Genomic DNA, 14,629 nt, shown 5'->3' on the forward strand with positions numbered 1-14,629 from the left:
AATATGAGGTTCAGTTTTTGCAGAGACTTCAGCAGAGACACAGCATCAGCCTTTAACAGGTACAGTATTTTCTAAGTCATTAAAATAACCACAGACATATTTTTGAAATATATATTGATTTATTTGGGGAAAATACTATTCTAATCATAAATGTCAGTATCCTTGTTGCATGTATTTTATGGGGTGTGATATAGTTTTGCTTGTGGTACTTTTTTTCTGATTCATAATTTAAGAGGATACGATGCAAATGAAATATATTTCATACAGATTTGGACAAAGTCCTAATATTACAAGTAAATAATCACCGTCACATCAGGCATAAGAAAGTATAAAGCACAGATTTAAATATATATGCTGACTGAATCCTTCAAACCAGAGGTGAGGACGTGAGGGGTGAGGGTGAGACCCTGGTGTTGGGAAGTAGCCGGTCCCTGGATTGCAGCGGCCTGATTCACAACACCAGCTGCCCCGCCCCACCGAGCCAGCAGATGTCACTCTGGCGGAGGAAGAGGTTTTCCACTGGAAAGCAGAGAAGTGGTTCCATCTCATTGCGTCCTCCTCGGGGTGGTAGAGTCAGCTCTCTCTCTTCCGCTCTCTCCTAATCGTCGCAACATCTGTGACAACTGTGAAAAGAGAACATGCAAATTAGATTACGAGGAAACCATTCGAGATGAGGAGAGAGAGAGACACTGAGACATGTGGGAACTTTCTCTGGGTTCCTCGCGTTGAGTTATCATACATCCAGACATGAGGGATTTTGGGAGCCTCACTTCTCCACCTGACAAGACATTAGACCACCCACCACCCACAACCCCCTGCTTCATTTCTCCGGTGCTTCTGCGCTCCACAGCTCCAACAACATCCTCTATGCAAATTTTATAATCACACCACAGCAATGAGGGATATGTGTGTGTGTGTGTGTGTGTGTGTGTGTGTGTGTACGTACAGTGAAGAGGGATATAAGCTTTTACTTAGCATATGAAATGAGTTGGGATTATAATGAGATAAAGAGCAGAGTGAAGAGCAGAGGGAGTGTTACGAGAGAGGTCACTCACAATTTTGCTTCTATGAAGCACTTTAAATCTTCCTGACTGCTCTCGCAGGCGTTGGAATAGCACACTGGGCTCAACTGAGTGATAAAAGAACACCGGCAGTTTCCCCAATAATTGTGCACTTCAAATTAAAATGTTGTAGAATATCAGCACGATGAAAGGGAGAAAAAAAAAAATCAGGTGCATTTACATATAGGAGTGGAAGAATCACCTATCAACCCCGTGAGCCCAGACCAGTGAGGTCAGTTCCTACGAAAAAATACATGTTTTTTTTTATTTCAGGCACTTAGCTGATGCTGATTTCTAGAACACGTTAAGGGTTCAGTGTCTTGTCCTGAGACAGAAGAATAGCTAGAAGTCTGTTAATGGCTGCCACTAATGGCTATCATCATTAACTGTTGTTCTTTTGATTCTTTTCTCCATTAATCAATTACATATTTAGTCTCTACAGTGTCAGAAAATGGAGAAAACAATGTCACAAAAGACAAAGAAAAGCATAAAATCCTCAAATTTGAGAAGCTGGAACTGAGTAATGTTTTGCATTTGTGTTTGAAAAATGACTTAAAGGATGAATCGATTATCAAAATAGTGAAAAGCTGATTCATTTTCTGTCCATTTATGGATTAATCGCTTATGGCCAAAAGCCTGTCAGACTAGCAGTACAAACCAGCTCCGTAATTATAGAGGAAATCTAGAAACAATGGTTTTATTTGTAGACTAGGGAACGCTAACTTTTATAATCCGAACACTGCGTTCAAAACAGCTATCTTTTGGTGGTTATTTGGTTAAAAAAAAAATAGGAGGATAGAAAGGAAGGAATGCTTATTATTAACAGAGCTAGACAGAGACACATGGGGGAGTTAAGTTAAAATACCACAATGCACTCAGTAGGTGATGGGGAAATAAATGTCAATTTCCTCCAGGTGTACATCTGACAGAGAAATATGTGTATAAAAGATGTGAATAAGAAATCCTGCTTTCCTTTGCGTGTTCTGCCTCTCTCTGTTTGGCATGCAAGGCACTGTAGGTGCACAGCAGTTGTTCTTCCTCGCACACTTGTTTCCCCATGTGTTGCTGTCCACTGAGAAATACCTCTCTAGAGAAAAAGTATGGGTTTTTTATTATTGTGAATAATATTAGACATTACATTACAGTGGCCCCTTCTGCAGGTAATTCAAGCATATGCACATCACTGTAAAAAAACAAAAAAAAAAAAACACTTGTGCAAGCAAGCTTTAGCTACATTGTACAAGTCACACTTCATATATTTATATTTATATACAGTATATTATATTAAGTTTAAATATTCTATCAATGTGCATCTTTATGGCAGGATATTAGGACTTCAGGCAAATTAAATAAATATTCAGACCTCCATAAAGCAATACATGTGAAGCATTGTTCGTTTGTGTAATGTAAGTAACCCTTTATTTACACTGTTATTGAGGGATTTGTTGCATTCCACTCTTTTTAGTCACCCAGTCTTAATACCAGGCATTAGATTGTGGGGGTGGAACTATAAGGATCTATATTTTCTTGCATTCACATCTACATCTTTGTCTTTCACTGGACCGGTGTGAAGCTGACGGTAACGCGAGCAGCTGAATTCCTTTAAATAGCCCTGCCCGCCTCATCATATGGTTGCTATGGTAGCCAGCCCCTCGTTTCAAGATAACGTATGCTTCGAGACACCTCCACCACCTGAACGCTATAGATGCACGCTGCCGCTCGGGGGAAAAGAGATTTGCCGAAGCGATGCAGCCACTTAACGGCACATATGAATAATGTTTTGTGTGTCTACATGTCCACGGTGTGGGAAATAATCAATAATTTGAGCTATGCATTTGTGTGAGATCAATCGGCTGTCGTGGCAGCTTCCCTTAGCGGGTGATTGAAAGAAAGAAAAAAAAACGCACTTATTTTTTAAAAAAATGACTAGTGTTTGAAGGATATGAGGGAGGGAAGAAGAAAATGTTAAGCAGATAGAGAAGGAAAATGAGGGAAAAATCTGAAACGAGATCAAAAGGGAAACAGAGAAGTGAACAGCTGGTACGAGAAATGGAGTGATACAGAGAGAAATGAAGGGTGAAAAAGAGGATGAATGATCCGTGACATCTTTGAGGGAATGAAGGAATTAAAAGAAAGGAATTGAAAGAAAGCTCCTAGATAGGAGAGTATAAGGCAATCTTTTCAAAAACATCTTTCTCTCTCTTCGGTTTTTACCCAAGCATATGTAAGGTGAGGGTCAAACGGGACATTAAGAGTGCAGGACTGTAGGTAGCACGTACATGGATGTACCTCACAAGCTGACTTTGTCCTGAATCTCTCCCCTAAGTGCACTTAGGAAACTATTGTGAGGCTCAAAGGTGTGGAATCAATTACAGGGGGAGAGGGAGAGGCAGACTTTCAGGGTATCGGCAGGTTGCACATATTTAAAGAGCTTTTTTAACGCTGCCTGGAACTGAATTGAAGATCAATTTAACAACAAAATATAGAACGAAAACCTGTCAAAACTGGGTTATTTCTGACTTAAAAAATTCAGGAACTATTGCCATCCCATCAATAGCATTATTATTTTAATTAATGTCAAATAATAAATAAATTCATTAAAGACTACCCCATCAGTAAATATGATAAAAACCCATATAATCTGTAAATATAGGTGGTTCAAAAAATAAAACTTCATTCAAAAAAAATGACGATATGAGGCCTCAAATGTAATTAATTAAAACCTAAAGAAATTGCACACACTTGGAGAACACACTCATTTTGCAATATAGTAGATAAACATAAACCAGGCGGACATAGGTCTAAATACAAAGTCTGTATGTAGACAGATATATTTTATCTTACCTCTGGAAATCTGAATCTATCTAAATCTGTATTAGATGAGTTCACAGTCCTCACAAGTATCCTCTTTGTCTTTTTTTCACGCAGCCTAAAAGGGAGACAAATCAGTACAGGGTAGTCAAGAAAAAAAAAATCCATATGCAGCAGTTTATGTTTTGAAATTATTTTAGTGATAAGAGGAGTCTACAAATGAGGAGAAGTCAAAAAAAGAGGTCGATAAAGATGGCACCCTTAATTTCTTCTTAAAACACACAGGCAGGCTGATTGCATTTGAGAGAGTTGGGCGCGCCTCAGCATCTCCTAATGCGTCTGTAAATTGAGTTGGAAAACGACGGCTGTTGTCTGCACTTGGGGTGGGAGCCAGGAAGGCAAAAAGCTTTTGCTGTGGAGAACATCCTGCCCATCTCTGTTAGACCCACACCATTAACCAGCAGACCGCCACTTGTGTCAATCACTATTCTCTTTTATTCAGCATCATGCTGAGACAGACAGAAGCTGTACTAATTTCTTTCGTTTTACTTTTCCCCTTTTAATGTGTGCCGCGTCGCCTCGTTCTCTGTCTTTTAATCAGATGATAAATGACTGTGTTAATAGAAATGAACAGTCTCCTGGATCAGGATGCATTATTTTGTGCATTAGTATTACCTGTAGCAACACACTGGGAGGCTGAGAGTTGTTAGGGAGTGCATGAATAGAAATTACTTTGTGTTTTGTGTCCGCTATTATTAAGAAGCTGTGGTGGTCAGCTCTGAGAGCAGCAGTGATAAGGGGGCTGGCTGAGCATTTGCCAAGCATCCATTTCCTCTTTACTCAGGTCTAAAAGGTCCTTTGCCAAAATAGGTACACACACACACACACACAGACACACAGACCGCTGTCCTCATGTTCCCTGGACATCGATATCTTTCCAATTAAATTGGATAACAAAAAATGATTTTTTTCTTTAACCTGGCCTTTCTGACTTTATCTCTTATATGGCCTTATTTTGTAATTGTCATAAGCATATCGGTCAATACCAGAAACTCTTTTAAATGAGCCACTGGTCGCTCCGCTTACTGTAGCTTTCTAATAGCTCATACAAATATAATACTTCTAAATGTGCTTTGTGATGATCACCCAAGAACAATTGTCAGTATATACAATAACACATAAATCAAATAGAAGGCCATTTACACATTTTTCACACACACACACACACACACACACACACACACACACACACACACACGCACACAGATCCACAGACACACCCATTATGGTCTGTTGTGAATGTACAGCGGTGTGTTCCCTCATCATTGTCGTCTTTCCTCTCTGCTGTATCTCTGCCATTCGCTGTGACCACACTACTGCTTGGCAAATGCATTACAAACAGCGGCAGGAGATTTTAATGTGTAAGCCCGACCCTCGTCTGTCACATTCAAGCCTCGCATTCACACACACTCTCTCTCTCTCTCTCTCTCTCTCTCTCTCTCTCTCTCTCTCTCTCTCTCTCTCTCTCTCTCTCACACATGAGCACACCCACACAGCTGAGATAAGGCCTTAGCGCTGGTAGTCATTTAGTTCAGCTTTGTCTTTTTACAGTGTCTCCCTGATGAACTGCAGAAAATGCTAGCACTTGCAGTATTTGAATTATTAACGGCACAGCTTTAACTTAATCCAGTGATCTGTCCTCTGTGTGTGTATAGTAATATCAATGGGAGAAAAAGTGGGTATGTAAATGAGAGAATGCTGCTTATCTCGGTGTGTGTGTGTGTGTGTGTGTGTGTTTAAAAAGGTACCCACCTCTGAAAGCTGCAGAGATATTATATTGGACTAGTGACCTTAGAGGATTCATTGCCTTCTTTGTGTCGAAGCATAAAGAAATACAAGCATAAATCAAACAAACAAAATTGCCATCTCGATTTCTCCTCTAATGAAACATTGGTTTTTGTGCTACAATTAAACCTATGCATGTCTCTTGACTTGTCCTATTGACTGTTATAAATCAGGACCAGTGGTAGTGTTTTATGGATGGCTGGGGATCGCCCCCCTTCTCTCTCTCTCTCTCTTTCTCTAATGTAAGTATATTATTTGATTGTCTGGCCTTTGGTTTAGGTGCAGATCTATACATTTACAAGTTCCTGCCTGATGCTTGGAGATGATTTTGGCACAGAGGTGTGCCAAAGGCACACTAACCCTGATGACTCCTGCATGTTGCCAGTTCTGGGCAGGGTAGGGCCGGCCTGGCAGGATGGCTGGATGGATGGATGGGTAGATAGCTGGCTGGGTGGCCGGCTGGGTGCAGGGCTGGCTAAGGCAGAGAGCTGTAAAGAAACAACAAGATCAGCTGTTTGTTAAGACACATTCAGCACCTTAATGCTCGTCTGTGAAAATGCCGACGTTCTGAAGATGGTGGACGTGAAGCTGAAAAGGGCGACTCCCAGCGCCGTCGCTATCTAAAGCTGAGAGTCGAGTTTTATTTTCAAAGCTAAACGTAGGATTTTTTTTTCTACAGCTTCCAGGAAACAAATCATCAACTGTTACAGTGAGGCAGTTTGATATAATGGCTTCTACAGTTGAGGTATATTGAGGTTAGTAATTATGGATTACCAGAGATCTTCGGTGAGCGGAGACTTCCCCTGACACAAAGCAGTCAGTAAAGAGCAAAAGCAGGATTACTCTCACATAGAGTTAGCACAAACACACAGGCAGAACACACACACCTAGACAAAGAGGCGAACACAGACACATAGACAAGCGCAGCTATACACGCACACACCTGAGACCTACACACTCGTCGGCCATCACAGACAGCGTGCCAGCTCGGCAGCCATTTTGCAGGGCTGCTCTGGAATGTTCAATTAGGGTAATTGTTGCTTACGCCACCATTTCTCAGCATTACAGACATCATATACGCAACATAGTAACATTTCAGTCACGGTGCGACTGCACTCACCACATAGTATCCAAATTATAGAAGAAAATCCTGATTCTGTGTCTCCCGATGTCTTTTCTCAGCGCAGAGGCCCCATAGTGTAAGCTAGGCCATATGTGACGGCAAGTATGTTGGTTATTGTGCAGCCATGTGTGAACTCCACATGGTCGTGAATGTATGTTCGCATGTACATGGCTGGCTGTAACGTATGTGGTTGGGGTGGGGGGGGGGGCACGCCCTACAGCTCGTCAGTGCTCACATATGGAGGAGGGAATGATTGTGTCTATGTGAGCACAGAGAAAAGAGAGAGGGAATGGGAAGGGTGAGAAATGGAATAAAATGGAAGAGGAGGGAGACAGAGAGAGAGAGGAGAGAAGGGGGACTGAAAGAGAAATGTACAGCTTGTTCTCGTCGCCACCATTTTTACACACAGACTATGCAGTTTGGTCACTGGTAATTTGGTTTCGGAGCTATAGGAGGAGAAGGATATGGATTACTCCGCTCTCATGATATATGCAATACTCAGATAATAGAGGATAACAACAGCCCACACCTGTCATGCACCATACTTCTTAGTTAATAAAAAATCTGTTTAAGACAATGGGATGCTGTCTTTGTCAAATATTTAATTCTGCTCCTTTTTTTTCTTTTTTTTTTTACTGCACAGCGGCCCAGTGTCACTGTAGGTGAATGCATGACCTGTGCACTTGCGAGTTCGAGTGTATGTGTGAGTTCGAGCCCACGCATGTAGAGGGTCTACATGGGTGGACCCAACCAATGGGTCTTTCTGAATGCAGAATATTGTCTTCTTTGAATACAGAATAATGTCATTTATCTGATACAGCATTTGTTAAACCAAAAAAGCTTTGACTAGTCCTAAAACGCTAATCTACATATTACACAAACTACACTAGGCCGCACCCCTCTAGAAAGATCTGCAATTACATGGGCAGGATTAAACAAAGGCCACATAAGGATAAGAGCACATCTATTACAGTAGTTGACAGAAAGAGGGGATTGATAATTTAGTGTCATATGGACTGGGTTGAACCAGTCTACATCCTTGTGAGACAGAGGCTGAACGAGACTGTGCTGAGCTGGTGCTGCATGACGGTGGAGAGTCGGGGTGGGATGACGGCCGGCTGTCAAAATGGGACGGGTTGAATGAGGGCGTCAGGGACTGAGACGGAGAGAAGACCGAGAACACGGCAGCGCAATGCGCACATGTGATCTTCTAGAGACGACTGCCACTTTACAGGACGAGCTCAGACATGATGATCAGACATACTGTACGCACATGCTTACGGAGGTGCCCTGCGTATACATGACCGTTCAACATACAAACCCTCCCCCTACTTCCCCACCCACATATACACTCACGCGGAGTATGACACGAGACTGCACATATGATCCGGCGCCCTTTGTCTGTGTTTATCGGGCAGTAATGGCTGACAGTTGGGCATATTAAGCTCCTGCTTTAATTTTTTCTTTCCACACACGCACACGCACACGCACGCACACGCACACACACACACACACACACACACACACACACACACACACACACACACACACACCAGCAGTCATGTAAATGGCAGATGACCCCTCCTCAGACAAGTGTTTTAACTCCATTCTTTATGGTATGTCTATCACACATTACAGTAGTAATGACTGCCAACCATGATCCCCCCCCTCCCCTCCTCTCAGCCTCCATGTCCTCAGAACACACCCCCACCCCCGACCACAACCCCAACCCCCACCAACTGGGTGATCATCTGCTATGACCGTGTCCTCCTATCACCGTGAGTCAGGAGTGTTCGACAGCGATGGGTGGGTGGGTGGGAAGGTGGAGGTTGGGGGGAGGGGGCTGGGCGGGGGGGGGGCACCCAATTTGACTTCTTATCTTTTTCCGATCAGACATGATTGCTGACAGAGTTAAACTTTCCCACCCATTAGCGGCGGTGTGAGCGGTGCTACAGCGCCAGACAGAGGGGACCCTTTGTCTCCCACCATCACACTGGGAAGGATGTACACACACACATATGCTGTACATTCTGGCATGGCTACGAAACATACACACGCACACACTCGCTGACAGCAACTACGCACACGCTCACACACTACACTGCTACTCAATTAGTAGTGTCGGATGCAGTGACAATACCCACATCCTGGAGCACATCAGCGGCTGCACACCTGTGTATGCAAATCTGTTCAATTCAACAAATCACTATGTGAAAGCAATGTGGAATCACCTCATTGTGCACACGTATAGCATGTGTGTCAAAGTGTATGTGTGAGAGTATGTGCGTGTCCTCAGACTCACCTGGCAGCACCCCTGGAGCTGGTTGTCGTGGTAATGCAGCCTCAACTGGGGTTGCAGAGCAGTGACACCTGATGTCCCTCCTCCCTCTCACTCTCTCTGCTGTAGTATAGGATCAGTAGCTACACCCTAGCACTGACAGAAGAGGGGGAGACAAAGAGGAGGGGTTCTTATCGAGCCTGGCGGATTGTACCACCAGCCGCCCGCAGACGAGGGGACGCCAGAGGGCAGAGCTGGTAGGGACGACCCTGATAACACTCCATCGAACTGCTCCGCACCACCCTGCTGTCTGCACCAAGATGGTCTCTCCCTGCTCCCGCTGCTCTGATTGGACGACGTGCTTCCTCCTTCATCAAAATGTAAAATTCCAAGACAGAGAGAGTAGTGCAGCGTGTGTGTGCGCGTGTGTGTGTGTGTGTGTGTGTGTGTGTGCGCGCCCGAGTGTGTGTGTGTGTGAGAGAGAAAGACAGACAATGCAAGAGAAAAAATGTGTGTACCTTCTGTGTGTATTTGAGAAATATTTGTAATGCAGACTAATATGACTGTGTGTGTGTGTGTGTGTGTGTGTGTGTGTGTGTTTTTGCCTGTGTGTTCATGTAAATGTGTGTGTTTGTTGCGCCTTTGTGTCAGGGAGACGATATACAGGATGCCATTGTCTGTGTGGGCGTGTGATAGAGGAAGAGGTAGCTGAGGGAAAGACAAGACAAAGAGAGCGAAAGATAGGAAGACATGGTGTGTGTGTGTGTGTGTGTGTGTGTGTGTGTGTATGTGTGTGTGTGTGTGTGTGTGTGTGTGTGTGTGTGTGTGTGTGCATGTGCGCGTGTGTGAGAAAGAGAAAAAGAGAGCAGTGTGTACGGCCTGAGAGCTGTCATCATTAGTCTCTCTGCAGTGTTGGGCTGCGAAGGGGCTTGTCAGTCAGTTTCTGTCACAACATTTCACACACACACACACACACACACACACACACACACACACACACACACACACACACACACACACTTACTTACTTACTTTCCCAGAGGAGATCATGTCAAAATGGGGGCAGGTTGCTCTGACAAGCAGATCCAACCCCCCCACAACCTTTCACCCCACTGCTCTGCGGGGTGTCACACGCAGTATCAATCCCTGATTCATCAGTTTCGCTATGAACTGAAAACATTCGACAAAAAGATAGGATAAGACGAAGTGGGAAAGGAGCACAACACGCAGAAAGGCAGTAAAGAAGGGCGAGAGAGTGGCAAGAGGCAGATGGCAGCGAGCGCTCACATGCGGCCGAGTCTCCTGAGAACTAGCCAGTGAAATACTGCTGACTCACTGCACTCTGGCAGGCCCGAAAACACACACACAGACCCAACCTTGACATCCAGTATATTCACTAAGGATGATTACAAACAAAAAATCGATTACTGATAATACCAACGTAGGGGTGAGAAAAAAAAGGAACCACACAACAAACAGCGTTTCGTTAACGTCCAATTGATCTTCTGTAGTTTGCTGCAGAGGGGAGTTTTATCCTCACACATACAGCAGACCATCCCTTTTTTCCTAGCTTTTCTCTGTCTCTCTCCTGCTGCCGATTTAATAACCTTCTATATTTATCGGAGCTCAAGATGCTATTTTGGTTTCGAGACTCTTGTCACTGATATCGGGAGGCTACATTATTCAGAGTGAGAGCACTGGGGGCCGGCAGACAGAACAAGAGCGCTGTTGTTAACCCTATGGAAAAGGACGGAGGATATGTCACACTTACAATATGGCTGATCGCGTATATGTGTACTGTTTAACATCCTCATTTTATACACTGTGAAGCTACGTAGATAGACTGGTCTAAGGTGTGGTCTGTCTTTCTCAAGTCTCCATTTTTATGACTGCTCCATCTCAAATCTCAGCGCATCAGGAGAAAGATTATTTCACACAGATACACACGTATAAAGAGTAACACACAAACAGGTTACTGCAAACGCACAAAAACGTAGGGTTGTGCACAGCATGCCCGCACACAGACGGTATAGATTGTGTCCTCCATATTTGGTTGTGATTTATGATTGCTCTTCAGTAGAGGCCACAGTCATCTGGGACATGATGGCCATATCGATCTGATAAACAGTTTCATTTACTGCCATTCATACTCGCACTCACTCACGTGCAAATTCGTGCACGTGCGTACACACACACACACACACACACACACACAGCAAAGACACATAGATTCACAGCAGGAATAACCCAGCTTTCTGCTTCATCAATTCCCCACCTCCTCCACGTCTGCTTTTCTGTTTCTCTGCTCTTTCTCTTCTCCTCCCCCCAGGCCACCTCACCCTCTCCTCCGCTCTTGACGCTTTAACCCGTTCCTCTTCTGCCCTCGATCTCGTTCTTTCTACCAGCATCCTCTGCCAGTCACCTGGTTCTCTACTAATATTTTCCCCCACGCACCGTGGCCTTTTTTTTGTTTCTCCATTTAGCTCCACAAGGCTTCATGCTAGGGTTATATCTCAGTTGTGTCAATGTTTCCCAGCATGCATTTGACAGCAACATCTAGGAGGTGACTGGAGTTTAACATGTACAATATGATATCATGTCTTGTTCAAAAGAGATATTAAAGGATATGTTTTTTGATTTTTCAAGTCTATCTTGAAGCAGTACTCCCATGCCGTATGTACGTCTCTTCCTGTCCATACTGGCCGACAACAAACCTACATGTAACTGCCAGGAGTATTCCACTGATGCTGAATTATGTACAAAAAGATGGTGGGAGATCACCTCTTGATTAAATAACTCAGCCTACTGAAGCCTTCTGTTAGTTTCAGCTATGCTATACTGTGGATTCCGTCCCCCATTTCTTAAAGTAAGGTGTCTGTATGCGCCAACCCACGCGTTAGTCAGATGGTTGAACAGCATCTGAACATTTTTCCATGTACATATGGCATCTGAGTATTGTATAAGATAGACGTGAAAAAATATGTACCGATCCCTTAATGGAAATGTAGCAGCAATGTCTAATTTTGGATGTTTTCTATACAGTTTGTTAATTTTAAGCTCTACATTTTCACAGATTTGCACATCTGTATCATGTTACTACAATGTAGCAAAAATAGTGAGGTAGTTGCCGAAGGGCCAGTGTAGCAAAAGTCAGGGTCAAGATTGTGTTCCCTAATGCCAGCTATTGTAGCTTTGGTGTTGCAACATAGTGTTCCACTCCTGTAGTCAAAAAGTCAGTGTAGCTAAATGACTGGCAGTTTATAGACATGGTCAGTAGCAAATCAGCTAGGCCCTTTCATGTGTTAAATACTGCACAGTGTCAGTCAGTGTGGTCCACTGCAGCAATGATGGACCACAGTCACATCAAAACAGCCTTTATTTCATTAGTCCATTATATTCTTTAGTTTAATCCTTTAATACTGATGTCAGGAATTAATCTGTCATTAGAAAGACTAATGTTTTTCAGAGTTTTGCGACTGTTTAATTGGTGTGAAGGGTCAAACTGCCTTAATTAGCCCTGCTGTTAACTCAAATGTTCATTCAAAGACTTTTTCAGTCTGAAAAGAATAACATCTTGGGATGAAACTCAGCATACCTCTGCTTTTCTTGGACTAAAATGTCCAAATGTAAAGTTATATATAGTAAAAATATATTGAATATTAATCTTCAAAATCGGTTGAACCTCCTTCACATGTGTCTTTCACTGTGTGCATCATTTGTGAGTAAACAGATAATGTTAGAGGAGTGGAAAACACACACCAGTGAGTGCATAACATATTCTTACACGCACACTAGAAGGCTTTCAGTTTCTAAATCAATCCCACATCCGTAGCTAATGCAGTGCTGGGCCCTCTTCAGGAAGCATTAGGCCTATTAGTCAAAGTGCGTACGCATTCCTGTATGTGTGTGTGTGTGTGTTTGAGTGTGTGAGGAAGCCGCACACTCAGCAGTAGCCGATCTCAGTGGATCCTGTGGGGTCAGCAGGTGCAACAGGGAATGAGGGACCATCTTATTGTGTGTGTGTGTGTGTGTGTGTGTGTGTGTGTGTGTGTGTGTGTGTGTGTGTGCGTGCGTGCGCCCTCCCCTCGATATCCTCTGGGCTCTTTATCGCTCTAAAATTATCCTCCATTTACTGGAAGACACTGGACCGACTTAGAGGGAAAGAGAAATATGGACACTCTAGTTTGAATGCCTTCCTGGATCACTTATGGATGCAAGCTAAGAGACAAGCAAGCGAAAGACTTCTTGCTTTGCCAAATAATCTAATTCAATAAGTGCGGATAAGTTAAGAAGATTGTAAGACTGATGGTGCCTCAGCTAACCAGAGGAGACATTTTTGGATTGCTGATAGTGGAGGTAACAATAAAGGATAGGTTTACATCTTTTTAAAGTCAGTCTTAAAACACTGACATGCCCACATGTTGGTCTCGATAGTTGTCCCTCCTGTCCATGATGACTTTTTAGTACAGAATTCCATGGTTAGTACAGAATTCCACGTTTTAGGCAGCACCCAAGCCTGATGAATGTAACTAAAAGATTTTACTCAGATCTAATGACTGTAGTTGGACTTCTTGAGCAAGTTTTGTCTTTAAGCTTTTTGAGTGTTATTTATTTATTATCTGCTCTAGCTTATCCAACGTTTCAGACACAGATATGGTAATGGTAATGGTTACAAAATGATGTGGAAAAAGAGACGCAAAACTACCACAAAGGGACACAAAGCGACTACAAAGAGATGCCAAATGACCAAGGAGACCCAAAACAATCCCGAAGAAAACAAAAACGACTAAATAGAGACACAACACGACTACAAAGAGATGCAAAAACCCACAAAGAGACACAAAATGTATGGGGAAATTGCTTCTTTTTTTTTTTTTTTTTTTAAATTGAAAAACATAACCTTTTCTTGAGGAAGGACGCCCAAAGCCCCCACCAAGTACGTGCACCTAAGTCTTCCACAAAGTTAGGGAAAACACTGCTATTCTATAAGGAAGTAGAAGAAGAAGACTCAGCAGTCTTTTCAGTAACACACATCTAACAAAGCCATGCCCACTGCAAACATTCTGCTCACTGGTCCCTGCTATCCATCACAGGGAATGAAATTAAATAAATACGGCCATTGCACAGTAGTATTTTATATTCTAGCTAACAGGATGTAACTTTAGTTATGTTAGTACATGCACATCCCACGGTCACTCTATATGACAAAGTAAATGAAAGAATATGAACACAATTACTGCGGGGGAAATAACTAAAGCATGATACGGCCTGATAACGTACGATACATCTCTCTAGAGTTGCTGTGGTGCTATCAGCAGGTTAAATCCATCGCACCATAAATTAAAACATACGCTGTAGGTGTCTACAGCACAGCAACATAAACCATATTGGCTTGCAAATACAGATGACTCTCACGTTTATCAGTGTTTTAAGCCCCCCAACGTCTTGGGGGGCTTAAAACACTAGGATTAGGCAATGGTTATGGTTATGGTTATGGTTATGGTTAGGTTT

At 43.1% G+C, this 14,629-nt stretch overlaps 1 long non-coding RNA gene across 1 annotated transcript; it reads right to left on the bottom strand.

The window, feature by feature from the left end:
* Positions 1 to 99: 99 nt before the first annotated feature.
* On the bottom strand, positions 100 to 9,347 carry LOC116041301. The gene is made up of 4 exons (XR_004102899.2): positions 9,143 to 9,347; positions 6,078 to 6,205; positions 3,906 to 3,990; positions 100 to 623 (listed from the first exon to the last, which is right to left on the bottom strand). It is a non-coding gene; the product is annotated as an uncharacterized LOC116041301 (long non-coding RNA).
* Between the last annotated feature and the right edge of the window lie 5,282 nt (positions 9,348 to 14,629).

The sequence above is a fragment of the Sander lucioperca genome, chromosome 16 (assembly GCF_008315115.2).
Source record: "Sander lucioperca isolate FBNREF2018 chromosome 16, SLUC_FBN_1.2, whole genome shotgun sequence".
NCBI lineage: Eukaryota > Metazoa > Chordata > Actinopteri > Perciformes > Percidae > Sander > Sander lucioperca.